Below are 14744 nucleotides of genomic sequence, written 5' to 3'. Positions count from 1 at the left end.
TCACAATCCATAAACATAGTACTGCCCACAGGGTTTTGAAATACAACCAATCAATATATTACAACACATACAATGTAAGTACAGCAGCAAATCGGACACAATGGGACAATGGCACAATGGGACAATAGAAACACACCCAGCATATTCCTCCCCTCTGTCTAGGAGATAATTGAGTCAATTTCTGTATCTACACGACTATCTCCTAAGCTGAAAAGTTACACTTCTTATAAATTGTTACAACTTTGTGAGTTTACATTGTACATACATATAACTTATATCAATTTAACTAGGGTTGTCCCGATACCGATACTAGTATCGGTATCGGGACCGATTCCGAGTTTTCTCGGCGGTACTCAGCCGCCGATACCCCGCCCCGATACATAAATAGAATACTATGGGCGGGGCCCGGTGCAGTCACTGTACTCTTACACCGGGCCCCGCCGCTCACCGAAGTATTTATAAACGTGAATCCCTATCCTGTTGTTAAGTTGAACTAACGCTGCCCTCTCCCATGTCCCCCCTGTATCCCCACAGCACTTACTTAAGCTTCCATAGCAGGCAGAGCAGACGGCAGCAGTAACGTCACTCACTGACGTAGAGCGCCTGCTCCGCCCACTTTATGAGTGAAGCAGGCGGAGCAGACGCGCGACGTCAGTGAGTGACGTTACTGGTGCCGTCCGCTCTGCCTGCTATGGAAGCTTAAGTAAGTGCTGTGGAGATACAGGGGGATACAGGGGAACATGGGAGAGGGCAGCGTTAGTTCAACTTAACAACAGGATAAGGATTCACGTCTATAAATACTTCGGTGAGCGGCGGGGCCCGGTGTATTGGGGGACACTGTTATGAGGGGGATCTGTGGATGACATATAGCAGTGTCATCCACAGATCCTCCCCATAACAGTTCCATCCCCAGATCCCCTATAACAGCACCATCCACAGATCCCCCACCAAATAACAATGCCATCCTCAGATCCCCCCACCCCATAACAATGCCATCCACAGATATCCCACCCCATAGCAGTACCATCCACAGATCCCCATAACAGTGCCATCCACAGATCCCCCATAACAGTGCCATCCACAGATCCCCCATAACAGTGCCATCCACAGATCCCCATAACAGTGCCATCCACAGATCCCCCATAACAGCACCATCCACAGATCCCCATAACAGTGCCATCCACAGATCCCCCATAACAGTGCCATCCACAGATCCCCCATAACAGTGCCATCCACAGATCCCCATAACAGTGCCATCCACAGATCCCCCATAACAGCACCATCCACAGATCCCCATAACAGCGCCATCCACAGATCCCCCATAACAGTGCCATCCACAGATCCCCCATAACAGTGCCATCCACAGATCCCCCATAACAGTGCCATCCACAGATCCCCCATAACAGTGCCATCCACAGATCCCCCATAACAGTGCCATCCACAGATCCCCCATAACAGTGCCATCCACAGATCCCCCATAACAGTGCCATCCACAGATCCCCATAACAGTGCCATCCACAGATCCCCCATAACAGTGCCATCCACAGGTCCCCCATAACAGTGCCATCCACAGATCCCCCACATGACAGTGCGTCATCCACAGATCCCCCAAAACGGTCACATGACATTTAAAAAAAGTATCGGTATTCGGTATCGGTGACTACTTGAAAAAAAGTATCGGTACTTGTACTCGGTCCTAAAAAAGTGGTATCGGGACAACCCTAAATTTAACCAGTATAACTTGGGGACAAACCTGTCCAAAATTCACTTGAATAGGTTCAGGGGTTTAAAAGTTAGTAAAAGTATCTTAAAGGGCCGTAATCCAGGGGCAGGAGGCTGGCAAACAGCCCCCTCCAAAACACTGTGGCAAAGTGGCTTTCGCCACAGTGGCCAACTCGTCAGTCGTTGTGGAGACACTGCAGCATGTAATTGCTCATGTGTGCCAGGCTGGCCGGAGGAAATGACAAGCTGTACTCTGTGGGAGGTGTATCGTCTGTGTCCTCTGTATCCCCCCAGCAACGCACCAGTAATGCCCATGAGCTGGTTTTAGTGTCACCCTGCTGTGAACACGGTTCCTCCTCCATCTCCTCCTCCTCATCCTCCACCTCATCATCCTCCAGAACTGTGCCTGGGTGGACAATTGTTTACCTGGCGTATGTTGGTGCAGGAACCCACCCTCGGAGCCACTTGTGAATGACTGGCCTGAAACCCTTGTAAATGATCCCTCTTCCTCCTCCTCCTGTGCCACATCCTCTTCCATCATCGCCAGAATAGTTTTTTCAAAGAGGCATAGAAGTGGGATAGTAACGCTGAGAACAGCGTCATCGGCATTGACCATGTTGGTGGAGTACTCAAAACAATGCAACAAGGCACACAGGTCTCGCATGGAGGCCCACTCATTGGTGGTGAAGTGGTGCTGTTCCGCAGAGCGACTCACCCGTGCGTGCTGCAGTTGAAACTTCACTATAGCCTACTGCTGCTCGCATAGTCTGGCCAGCATGTGCAAGGTGGAGTTCCACCTTGTGGGAACGTCGCATATGATGCGGTGAGTGGGAAGGCTGAAGTTACGCTGCAGCGCTGACAGGCGAGCAGCAGCAGCGTGAGGACGCCCATAGCGCGCACAGACGGCCCGCACTTTCTGCAGCAGCTCTGACATATTGGAGTAATTTTTCAGGAATTTCTGCACTACCAAATTCAGTACATGCACCAGGCAAGGTATGTGCATCAAACCGACTAGGCCCAGAGCTGCTACAAGATTTCGCCCATTATCACACACCACCAGGCCGGGCTTGAGGCTCACTGGCACCAACCATTGATCGGTCTGTTGTTCCATGCCCGTCTAATGCTCCTGTGCAGTGTGGGGTTTGTCCCCCAAACAGATACGTTTTAAAACTGCCTGCTGTAATTTACCCCTGGCTGTGCTAAAGTTGGTGGTGAAGGTGTTATGCTGACCGGATGAGGAGGCAATAGAGGATAAGGAAGCGGAGTAGGAGGAGGAAGCAACAGGAGGCAAAGAGAAAAGCCCTGCAATCCTCAGTGGTGCTATCCGACTGAGGCCCATCCGCCACCGTATTTACCCAGTGTGCTGTTCGGGTTATATAACATCCCTAACCGTGCTTACTGGTCCACCTATCCGTAGTTAGGCGGACATTGCCACAGATGGCATTGCGCAGAGCACACCTGATTTTGTCCCCCACTTGGTTGTGCAGCGAAGGGATGGCTAGCCTGGAAAAGTAGTGGCGCCTGGGCACAATGTACTGTGGGGCAGCCACCGCCATCAAATTCTTAAAACTGTCCGTGTCCACCAGACGGAATGACAGCATTTCAAAGGCCAGAAATTCAGGGCCAGGGATCTCGGGTGGGTAGGTTGGTACTTCCTCTTTTGCTCCAGTGTTTGGGAGATAGAGCACTGAACGCTTCCATGGGACATTGAGGAGATGCTTGGTGACCGAGGTGGTGGCGTTGCTGGCACATCCTCTGCTTGCGGGGTGGCAGGTGCCACTGACCCTCCAGTGGGGGATGAAAAGGCCGAGACTGCAGCAGAAGAGGAAGCAGGAGGAGCCAGAGATCTTTCTTGGTTTTTTAGCTGTCTACTCCACTGCAGCTCGTGCTTTGCACTTAGATGCCTGTTCATGCAGGCTATGCTCAGGTTTAGAACATTTATGCCTCACTTCAGGCTCTGATTGCACAGCATGCAAACCACTCGTGTCTTGTCGTCAGCACACTGTCTGAAGAACTGCCATGCCAGGGAAAGCCACAGCAGTTGGCACCTGTGTTTCGTCATGATCCGAGACGTGCTGCGGTGGTCCTCCCATGTACTCATCCTGAAACATAAGTGGTTGGGCATCGGTGTACTCAATCTCTTCCACTTCTGGGGCAGGTCTATGTGGATGGCCCTGGGAAACCCTGCTAGCAGAGTCATCGAAAAGCAGAAGAGACTGCTGCATAACTTGTGTCTCAGACTGCTTTGGCTGATTTGCAAGGGAGTCAGGTGAAAGACAGATGGCCATGGGCTGCAGGTGCCAACTCTGATCTTTCAGCAGGGGACTGGGTGGGAGACAATGTGATGGAACTGGAGGCACTCTCAGCTACCCAATCTACAAACCGGATTCCAAAAAAGTTGGGACACTATACAAATCGTGAATAAAAACTGAATGCAATGATGTGGAGGTGCCAACTTCTAATATTTTATTCAGAATAGAACATAAATCACGGAACAAAAGTTTAATCTGAGAAAATGTACCATTTTAAGGGAAAAATATGTTAAATCAGAATTTCATGGTGTCAACAAATCCCCAAAAAGTTGGGACAAGGCCATTTTCACCACTGTGTGGCATCTCCCCTTCTTCTTACAACACTCAACAGACGTCTGGGGACCGAGGAGACCAGTTTCTCAAGTTTAGAAATAGGAATGCTCTCCCATTCTTGTCTAATACAGGCCTCTAACTGTTCAATCGTCTTGGGCCTTCTTTGTTGCACCTTCCTCTTTATGATGCGCCAAATGTTCTCTATAGGTGAAAGATCTGGACTGCAGACTGGCCATTTCAGTACCCGGATCCTTCTCCTACGCAGCCATGATGTTGTGATTGATGCAGAATGTGGTCTGGCATTATCTTGTTGAAAAATGCAGGGTCTTCCCTGAAAGAGATGACGTCTGGATGGGAGCATATGTTGTTCTAGAACCTGAATATACACTCACCTAAAGAATTATTAGGAACACCTGTTCTATTTCTCATTAATGCAATTATCTAGTCAACCAATCACATGGCAGTTTCTTCAATGCATTTAGGGGGGTGGTCCTGGTCAAGACAATCTCCTGAACTCCAAACTGAATGTCAGAATGGGAAAGAAAGGTGATTTAAGCAATTTTGAGCGTGGCATGGTTGTTGGTGCCAGACGGGCCGGTCTGAGTATTTCACAATCTGCTCAGTTACTGGGATTTTCACGCACAACCATTTCTAGGGTTTACAAAGAATGGTGTGAAAAGGGAAAAACATCCAGTATGCGGCAATCCTGTGGGCGAAAATGCCTTGTGGATGCTAGAGGTCAGAGGAGAATGGGCCGACTGATTCAAGCTGATAGAAAAGCAACGTTGACTGAAATAACCACTCGTTACAACCGAGGTCTGCAGCAAAGCATTTGTGAAGCCACAACACGCACAACCTTGAGGCGGATGGGCTACAACAGCAGACGACCCCACCGGGTACCACTCATCTCCACTACAAATAGGAAAAAGAGGCTACAATTTGCACGAGCTCACCAAAATTAGACTGTTGAAGACTGGAAAAATGTTGCCTGGTCTGATGAGTCTCGATTTATGTTGAGACATTCAAATGGTAGAGTCCGAATTTGGCGTAAACAGAATGAGAACATGTATCCATCATGCCTTGTTACCACTGTGCAGGCTGGTGGTGTAATGGTGTGGGGGATGTTTTCTGGGCACACTTTAGGCCCCTTAGTGCCAATTGGGCATCGTTTAAATGCCACGGGCTACCTGAGCATTGTTTCTGACCATGTCCATCCCTTCATGACCACCATGTACCCATCCTCTGATGGCTACTTCCAGCAGGATAATGCACCATGTCACAAAGCTCGAATCATTTCAAATTGGTTTCTTGAACATGACAATGAGTTCACTGTACTAAAATGGCCCCACAGTCACCAGATCTCAACCCAATAGAGCATCTTTGGGATGTGGTGGAACGGGAGCTTCGTGCCCTGGATGTGCATCCCTCAAATCTCCATCAACTGCAAGATGCTATCCTATCAATATGGGCCAACATTTCTAAAGAATGCTATCAGCACCTTGTTGAATCAATGCCACATAGAATTAAGGCAGTTCTGAAGGCAAAAGGGGGTCCAACACCGTATTAGTATGGTGTTCCTAATAATTCTTTAGGTTAGTGTATTTTTCTGCATTGATGGTGCCTTTCCAGACATGCAAGCTGCCCATGCCACACGCACTCATGCAACCCCATACCATCAGAGATGCAGGCTTCTGAACTGACCATGATAACAACTTGGGTTGTCCTTGTCCTCTTTGGTCCGGATGACATGATGTCCCAGATTTCCAAAAAGAACTTCGAATCGTGACTCGTCTGACCACAGAACAGTCTTCCATTTTGCCACACTCCATTTTAAATGATCTCTGGACCAGTGAAAATGCCTGAGCTTGTGGATCTTGCTTAGAAATGGCTTCTTCTTTGCACTGTAGAGTTTCAGCTGGCAATGGCGGATGGCACGGTGGATTGTGTTCACTGACAATGGTTTCTGGAAGTATTCCTGAGCCCATTCTGTGATTTCCTTTACAGTAGCATTCCTGTTTGTGGTGCAGTGTCGTTTAAGGGCCCGGAGATCACGGCCATCCAGTATGGTTTTACGGCCTTGACCCTTACGCACAGAGATTGTTCCAGATTCTCTGAATCTTCGGATGATGTTATGCACAGTTGATGATGATAGATGCAAAGTCTTTGCAATTTTTCGCTGGGTAACACCTTTCTGATATTGCTCCACTATCTTTCTGCGCAACATTGTGGGAATTGGTGATCCTCTACCCATCTTGGCTTCTGAGAGACACTGCCACTCTGAGAAGCTCTTTTTATACCCAATCATGTTGCCAATTGACCTAATTAGTGTTAATTGAACTTCTAGCTCTTCGTTATGCTCAAATTTACTTTTTCCAGCATCTTATTGCTACTTGTCCCAACTTTTTGGGGATTTGTTGACACAGTGAAAATTGGAATCAACGTATTTTTCCTTTAAAATGATACATTTACTCGGATTAAACGTTTGATCTGTCATCTACGTTCTATTACAAATAAAATATTGACATTTGCCATCTCCACATCATTGCATTCAGTTTTTATTCACAATTTGTTTAGTGTCCCAACTTTTTTGGAATCCGGTTTGTACTATCGCCTGTACTTGTTCTGGCCTCACCATTCGTAGAGCGGCATTCAGGCCTACCAAATAATGCTGAAAGTTCTGTCGCCTACTCGCACATGAGATAGATGTTTCACTTGTGCATCTAGCTGTCACAGATGGACCATGTCCTCTCCCTGCAACAGGAGTACCACCAACACCAGCAGCACCACGACCATGGCCACGTCCCTTATTTGATGCTCTCCTCATTCTTTGCGTTCACCAACCAAACTAACAGATGGTTTATGTCAGGCGACAATGTAACTGCCAATAGTCAACGATTAAGTTCAATGACATTAAGGCTTTGCCGGTGTCATAAAGAGAAAAAATTTCTTGAGGTCACACAACAGTGTAACAGGCGAATTTAATACAATTACTTCACGGTCACAAAAAATGTGAATTTGTCAACCAACAATGTAACAGCAGTATTGACTCGTTTTATTGGACTGTCAGAAGAAAAGCAGCACAGGCCATAAATGTACAATCTAGCACAAAAAGTAAAAATATAACAGCAGTATTTAACTGTTTTATTGGACTGTCAGAAATGCAGCGCAGGCAGCAAATGTACTATCTTGCACAAAAAGGGTGTTTTTTTTAAACCACAATATAACAGCAGTATTTAACGGTTGTATTGAACTGTCAGAAATGCAGCGCAGGCCGCAAATGTATTATCTCGCACAAAAAGGGACTTCTTTTGAAACGACAATGTAATTGGACTTTCAGAAATGCAGCTTAGGCCACAAATGTACTATCTAGCACAAAAAGGGTGTTTATTTCAAACCACAATATAACTGCATTATTTAACGGTTGTATTGGACTGTCAGAAATGCAGCGCAGGCCGCAAATGTACAATCTAGCACAAAAAGGGTGTTTTTTTCAAATAAAAATATAACAGCAGTATTTAACGGTTGTATTGGACTGTCAGAATTGCAGCGCAGGCCGCAAATGTACTATCTTGCACAAAAAGTGAGTTTTTTTCAAACGGCAATGTAACAGCAGTATTCAACTGTTTTATTGGACTGTCAGAAATGCAGCGCAGGCCGCAATTGTACAATCTCGCACAAAAAGTGAGTTTTTTTCAAACAACAATCTAACAGCAGTATTTAACTGTTTTATTGGACTGTCAGAAATGCAGCGCAGGTCGCAAATGTACAATCTAGCACAAAAAGGGTGTTTTTTTCAAACAAAAATATAACAGCAGTGTCACGTACGCACCCACGTCTCGCAACCAGGGATCGGTCTACCAGGGGCACCAGACTACCTCCAAGCTCTCACTCCGCACACACCACACACTCAGGCCGCTAAGTGAGTGTAGTTCACCCCCAAACATGCACAGACTCAACACCCCAAACACCAGCTGCCACCACCGACTTTGACGTAAGCCCGAACAGTTGCACACTCCACGTATATACGTTCTGCTCACATGCAATCACACAGTCACATGTTCAGGCTATGGATTATTTAGAGCAACAAGGCAGACTTATAAAGGGAATATTTTATACACAAAAAATAGTGCAGTGCTAACAAAAACAGATGTAAATGAGACAAAGTAAAAATAACATACAAAACAGTAAGAGTAAAATAAATGGGTAAAAACAGTAAGTTATGGGCAAATGGCTATTTGCCGCTTTTGTGTGAGGGGAGGCGGGGTTATGCTGCTTATAAGCCGCAGCCTCCTCCTCACCTTACCGGCGGCTCGTTTCTGCGTCACTTCCGGGCGCCGGTACGCACGTGAGTATACGGTCTCTGCCTCTCATTGTCATCAGTGTCTACATCCCCACCAGCGTTCACGGTTTCCAGCGGTAAGATCGGGGCCTTGCGGCTTCATTCCTGGGCAGGGGGGGAGGGATTGGCACCGACACGCCGCATGTTGTTACCTGCATGTCTCGGCGGGCGGCAGAGCCGGCTTCCATGTGTTCAGAGCCGCGCTCTGCTGCCTCAAGTTGTCCCAGCATGCCATCTGCTGGTCGACAGGGTTATTACAGCTTACATTTGCCTGTCATGTCTTGATACATCCTGCTTATGGTTGTGTAGTGTTACAGTTGTAAATAAAAATAAAAAATTTAAAAAAAGGAAAAAGGTGTGTTACAGGAAAAAAATAAAATTATGATGAGTGTTTAAAAAAATGAATATATATATTATATATGGTTCCTATGTATATCCGGATTGTTTTACATCATAGGACGGGGCAGTACATAGGCTATATTTAGTCCCATCAGGGTTATGTCTGGCTGCAGAGGGGCCTTGGTTGCATTGTTTTTCCTGGTTCATGAACTAGTGGGGGCATCTCAAGCAGTGCGTTACTTACCAATTATTGGGTCAATTGTCTACAGGTTTTCTTTCATATATGCGTCCCATAGGTTCGTGGCTCCTTCTATCCACCCGCTGCACGGCTTCTTACCAGCAGACGCAGCTATACTTAGTAGACACGTTTGGCATCAGGGTCAAAGTAAGCTGATGTGTATCTCGGAAGTAGATTTTAAGACTAGGGGGTTTTGTACAGTTGCTAATACTTTCTTTTTAACATGTTCAGCTACGTTCAGTCACTACATCATCAAGGAAGCAGTTGCCAGGTACAGTAGCATTGTGGGTGCGTACTCACATTCCACTTACAAAGCTGATTATGGCAAGTCTGTCTGACGGGCAGGTCTCTCACGTGTCTATTATATCCTCGGTTAGGCTCTAGCCTGTCACGGCCACAGACTCGCTAAAAAAAATAAAAAATTGTACCTTAAGTCCAGTCACGACTACAGGCATCAATTCGATACATCTGTCACGTCTACAGACATGTTTAAGTCCTGTCACGACTACAGGCATCAATTCGATATGTCTGTCACGTCTACAGACACGTTTAAGTCCTGTCACGACTACAAGCATCAATTCGATATGTCTGTCACGTCTAAAGACACGTTAAGTCCTGTCACGACTACAGGCATCAATTCGATACGTATGTCACGTCTACAGACACGTTTAAGTCCTGTCACGGCTACAGGCATCAATTAGATACGTCTGTCACATCTACAGATACGTTAAGTCCTGTCACGACCACAGGATACGATCCTTCACTGCATGCCTTGTTCACGCTCATGTCTCAGTCCACACTCGTTCGGGGCTTGCAAGGCTACTTAGGTCACATTCTATTCTGCAATGTACACATCTTCCCATATTCAGTCACTTCGGTGAAGGGGTGCTCTGCATGCTGGACGGTATCTCATGTGCTGGTACGGCGGTTCTTGGCACATCAATGGTCCGTGATACTAGTGAGTGGCACAAGCTGGTGTTGGGTATTCATCTTCTGCATTAATCATGTTATGTTTTAGTAGGATGTCTCAAGAATCATTGATGTGCGATACATCATCATCCCGTGGGAGCGTGGCATTAAGGTCGTGGACTGTGCCCAAGTTGATGGCAGAGTTATCCAAGAGAGGCATTCCATTTCCAGCTTCTGCAAAGAAGGCAGAACTGTTCCATCTTCTGTCTTCAATTCCAGTGGTCCAAAACCCGCAGGTGGTATCCATGGACACTATTCAGACCTTGCTTATGCAACTGCATGCGGCCATCAACTCCATGGTGTCATCAATGTCGAACTTTCAGGCCAGGCTAGAAAAATCATGATCCAGCATGACTAAGCGTGGTGGACGTAGGTCTCCTTTGTATCCTGTTAGGGTCCCATCCACATGCCGACTGGGTACAGTTTGTTATTGATGGTCTTTCCACAGGTTTCCATACAGGTCTATTGGCTCTTCCACAGGTCACTTACGAGTGCAAGAACCTGTTGTCAGCCTCGAGAGACCCCGTGGCCATTTCCCAGCTCGTTCAGGCTGAGTTGGACAAGGGGTATCTCATTGGGCCATTTGAATACCCCCCCTTTGATTGTTGGAGGATTAACCCCGTTGGGGTAGTGACTGGGAAGTTCAGTAATAAAAAAAGATTGATATACGACCTGTCAGCCCCACACTCATTACCCATACGTAGTCTTAATTCTCTAATCCCGTCAGAAGAATTCTCAATGAAATACACTTCTATCGATGAAGCCATTCAGGTCATACTGAGGTTGGGTCGGGGAGCTTGGCTGTCTAAAGCGGACATCACAGACGCATTTAAGCTACTCCCAATCCAGCCGCAGTTGTGGCAATGGCACGGGATTAAGTGGCTAAACAAATATTACTTTGCCAATAAGTTGACCTTTGGCTCTATATCCAGCCCATGGATTTTTGATCAGCTTGCAAGATCCCTACATTGGATCCTTCAAGACTTATTTTGTGTTGTTCACGTCATTCACTACTTGGATGACTTCTTTTTAAAAGAACCTCCAGAACATACACCCCAGGACCTACAGGTATTGCAGTCGGTGTTTGCAGACCTTAGGGTGCCTGTAGCCCCACACAAGGTGGAAGGGCCCGGTACTGCCATTACATTTCTTGGTATTCGTCTGGATACTGACAGTATGGAAGCTAGCCTTCCTCAAGACAAATTGCTCAGGGTCAAAGAAGCGGTACATAAGCTAGCCCGAGTTAGGGTGTCACAACCATGGTCATGGTCGTGACTCCTTGAGCCGCATGCAGTTGCCCGCGGTCTGGACTTTGTCAATCACAGGTGAGGGCTGTTAGTATTATGCCTCACGTGTGGTTGCCGCTGGCAACATGATGTTATTTGGCAGTATAGCAGACAGAGCTGGTTGCTAGGCAGCTTGCTGTCAAGTGCATGCGGTTGCACCTGGCAACCTGTCTTTGTAGGTGTGCACTTTGTATGTTTGGTGTGCATGGGATTTTAGTTATGTGTGCATTTCCCCTTTAAGTGACACTTACCTTCTTTGGTGTTGGAAGGGTTAATTCCTTTCCTAGTATGTATGTGTGGGTGTGGCTATTTAGCCTCTGCTGGAAGCCTGTAGCTGAGGGGTACTCCAGGCATGTTATGCTGGAGTCATCCTCCTGGTATCCTGATGCCATCTATCCAGTGAGGGCCACCCTTGTGGTCATAAAACTAATGTATTGATGTTATGCTTATGTTTGTGTGGAGTCTCACCTTATTGCAGTTATGGATCTGGTTTCCTGTGTGAGTTTATGTTGTGTGCTGTGTCCTTTTGTGTTTGGTGTGGATAACAGCTATTGAGCACGGGTTCCAGTCAGTGTGTCTGTGGCAGGTAGGTGTGGAAGTGGTTTCACTCGCCTGCCATATCCATATGCGGTTGATGTTCCCCTTTCCTTGCAGCTTGGCCAGTGAGACTTCTGTTCCTCCGTGTCTAGGAGGAACAGGTCGTCTTACCCTGCTCCTAGTCCAGGGATCTCTTGACGGCTAGTAGGAACTCGAGGTTCCTGAGTATGAGCCCTCCTACCATCTGGGTTGGCTCATACAGTTAGGAGTCAGGGTCAGAGTTAGGGACGCTTCAGGAGGTTACCAGCTCCCTAATTCTGTTGTCCAGGCCTAGCAGCTTCCTTATCCTTAACATCGCACGGATGAGGGTTTCCCTAACTCTCAGTCATGACATAGGGTTACCACTAAATCGGATCTTCAGTCCCTGCTTGGTACGCTCAACTTTGCCATGCGCATCATACCCAAGGCAGGTTGTTTATTTCCAGACTTTTGAAGTTGCTGCCACACGCTCGCGATCAGGATAGTCCAGTAGTCTTGGATCAGGAAGCTATGGCAGATTTGGTCATGTGGGATGAGTTCCTGTCACGATGGAATGGCATCTCGTTGTTTATCCCGACGGTTTCAAATAGCTCCCCAGTAGTCTACACGGATGCGTCATCTTCAGTAGTCTTTGCAGCTATCTTCGGCGCTCATTGGTTTGCTGACCGGTGGCCACCGGAGATTGTGAGCTTGGAGGGTTTCTCCAGGTGTTCCCGATTGTTCGAGATTTACCCCCTTGTGGGGGCCGCTTGGGTATGGGGACCACTATGGAGGAACCAGACAGTTCTTTTCCCGACTAACAACGAGGCACTAGTCGAGATTCTCTCAAAGGGTAGGTCAGCCTCCACACAGATCATGTCGTTTGTCAGGAGACTGGTTTGGTTCTCGCTTCAATACAATTTTTACATCAAGTGTGAACACATTAGGGGGCAAGTTAATGTAGCTGTGGATGCATTATCCAGGGGTAACTTGTCACTCTTTTTTCAGGTCTCTCCACAAGCAGACCGCGTACCATCACCAGTGCCCAGGCTCGACCAGCTAGTGATGGACTAACGGTTCATCTTGCCACCGCCAGGTCTCTTATGACTAAAGCCCTGTCCTGTAACACCCTGAGGATATATAAGAAGGCATGGACCTCGTTCTGTAATTTTAAGAGAACCCATTCTTCGGCAGGAGTGGGCATTGTTTCTTACCTACTGGTCTTTGCCGCATTTTGCCACTCTCACCAGAAGCTGTCATTTAGCGATTAAGTAGTACCTGGCTGGGATTCAACATCATTTGTATCTACGGCATCCTAATCAACCCTCCTTGTTTTCAGCCCATCCAATTAGAATGCTACTGAAGGGTATCCAGAAGGGGTCCGCTGTGGCCCGCCCTACACGACAGCCATTTACAGGGTCAATGTTCAGATTGCTTTCAGATAAACTATGCAAAAACCCCTTCGGTAAGCACACTAGTTTATTGATCAAAACAGCCATATACCTAGCCTTCTACTGCTTTCTCAGACCAGGCGAGTTCACCTGCGCCACAACATGCAAGAACTATCTGAGGAAGAATAAGCTGTCATGGGATGGGTCATGCTACATTCTTACTTTAACGTCCACAAAGACAGCCTGAGCAGGTCAGCTCACAGAGGTTAGGCACTTCCCCACTGGTAATAAATGGTGCCCAGTTATGGCATTGCAGGAATGGATGCGCTTTACCGAAGCAACCCCAGGGGATGCTCCTCTGCTAAGGCTGGGTTCTGCGCCTTTGAGTTGTCAGAACTTTCTCAAATTCATCCGCATATTATTGAGGAATGTTGGGGTCAGTCCCATTTCCATCACAGGGTATTCCTTTCGCATTGGCACGGCTTCCACCGCCCCCAAGCACAACGTCCCGGTGCATGTTATCAAGAAGTTGGGCAGGTGGCAGTCGGCTTGTTATGCACGGTATATACCAAATCCGCAGTGTGAAATGTTTAATGCTTTCAGAAATATGGTCTTGTAATTTTGTTAATAAACACTATTGCCCTGAGCTATGGTTTGTTATTTTTGGCCCCTTTAGCCTATCCTCCGTACAGCAGTCTCGGCATACCCCTACTGCTTAGCAAAGTAGGTAAGTTAGTAGGTAGGCGTACTTATCTTAAGCCGACCCGAATACAAGTAATAGGCAAATGGCTATTTGCCGCATTTGTGTGAGGGGAGGCGGGGTTATGCTACTTATAAGCCTCCTCCTCACCTTACCGGTGGCTCGTTTCTGCCCCACCCTCCCAAGTCCCCTTTATTTTAACCACTCAATGGGGTGGGCCCCTTTAGCCTACCCTCTGTACAGCAGTCTCGGCATAACCCTGCTGCTTAGCAAAGTAGGTAGGTAAGTAGGTAGGCGTGCTTATCTTAAGCCGACCTGAATACAAATAAGAACTTACTGCCCCGGGAGAAGGGGAGAAAAATGGCTAACTGTCAGCTCGGCTGTGACTCGCACACGGTGTAACACTGAAAATATGTCCATGCAACAATTTTATAGAACTAGGATTGGTTTCCAGTTTCCGGTCGGCCCAGTCATTGACTAGCCAAATCCTAGTTCTTCCATTGGGGGACAATTAATGAGGGGAGTGGAGGGCATTGAATATTGAAATCTCTGTTTTAAAGTTTTCAAATCTCCCTCCAAAATGAGCGCCCTTCCTCCAGTATCTGGTTTATCGGGGGGGA

Source organism: Bufo bufo, chromosome 2, assembly GCF_905171765.1.
Source record: "Bufo bufo chromosome 2, aBufBuf1.1, whole genome shotgun sequence".
In the NCBI taxonomy this organism is placed as follows: Eukaryota; Metazoa; Chordata; class Amphibia; order Anura; family Bufonidae; genus Bufo; species Bufo bufo.
The sequence above is the reverse complement of the archived record's forward strand: the minus strand, read 5'-3'. Positions refer to the sequence as shown.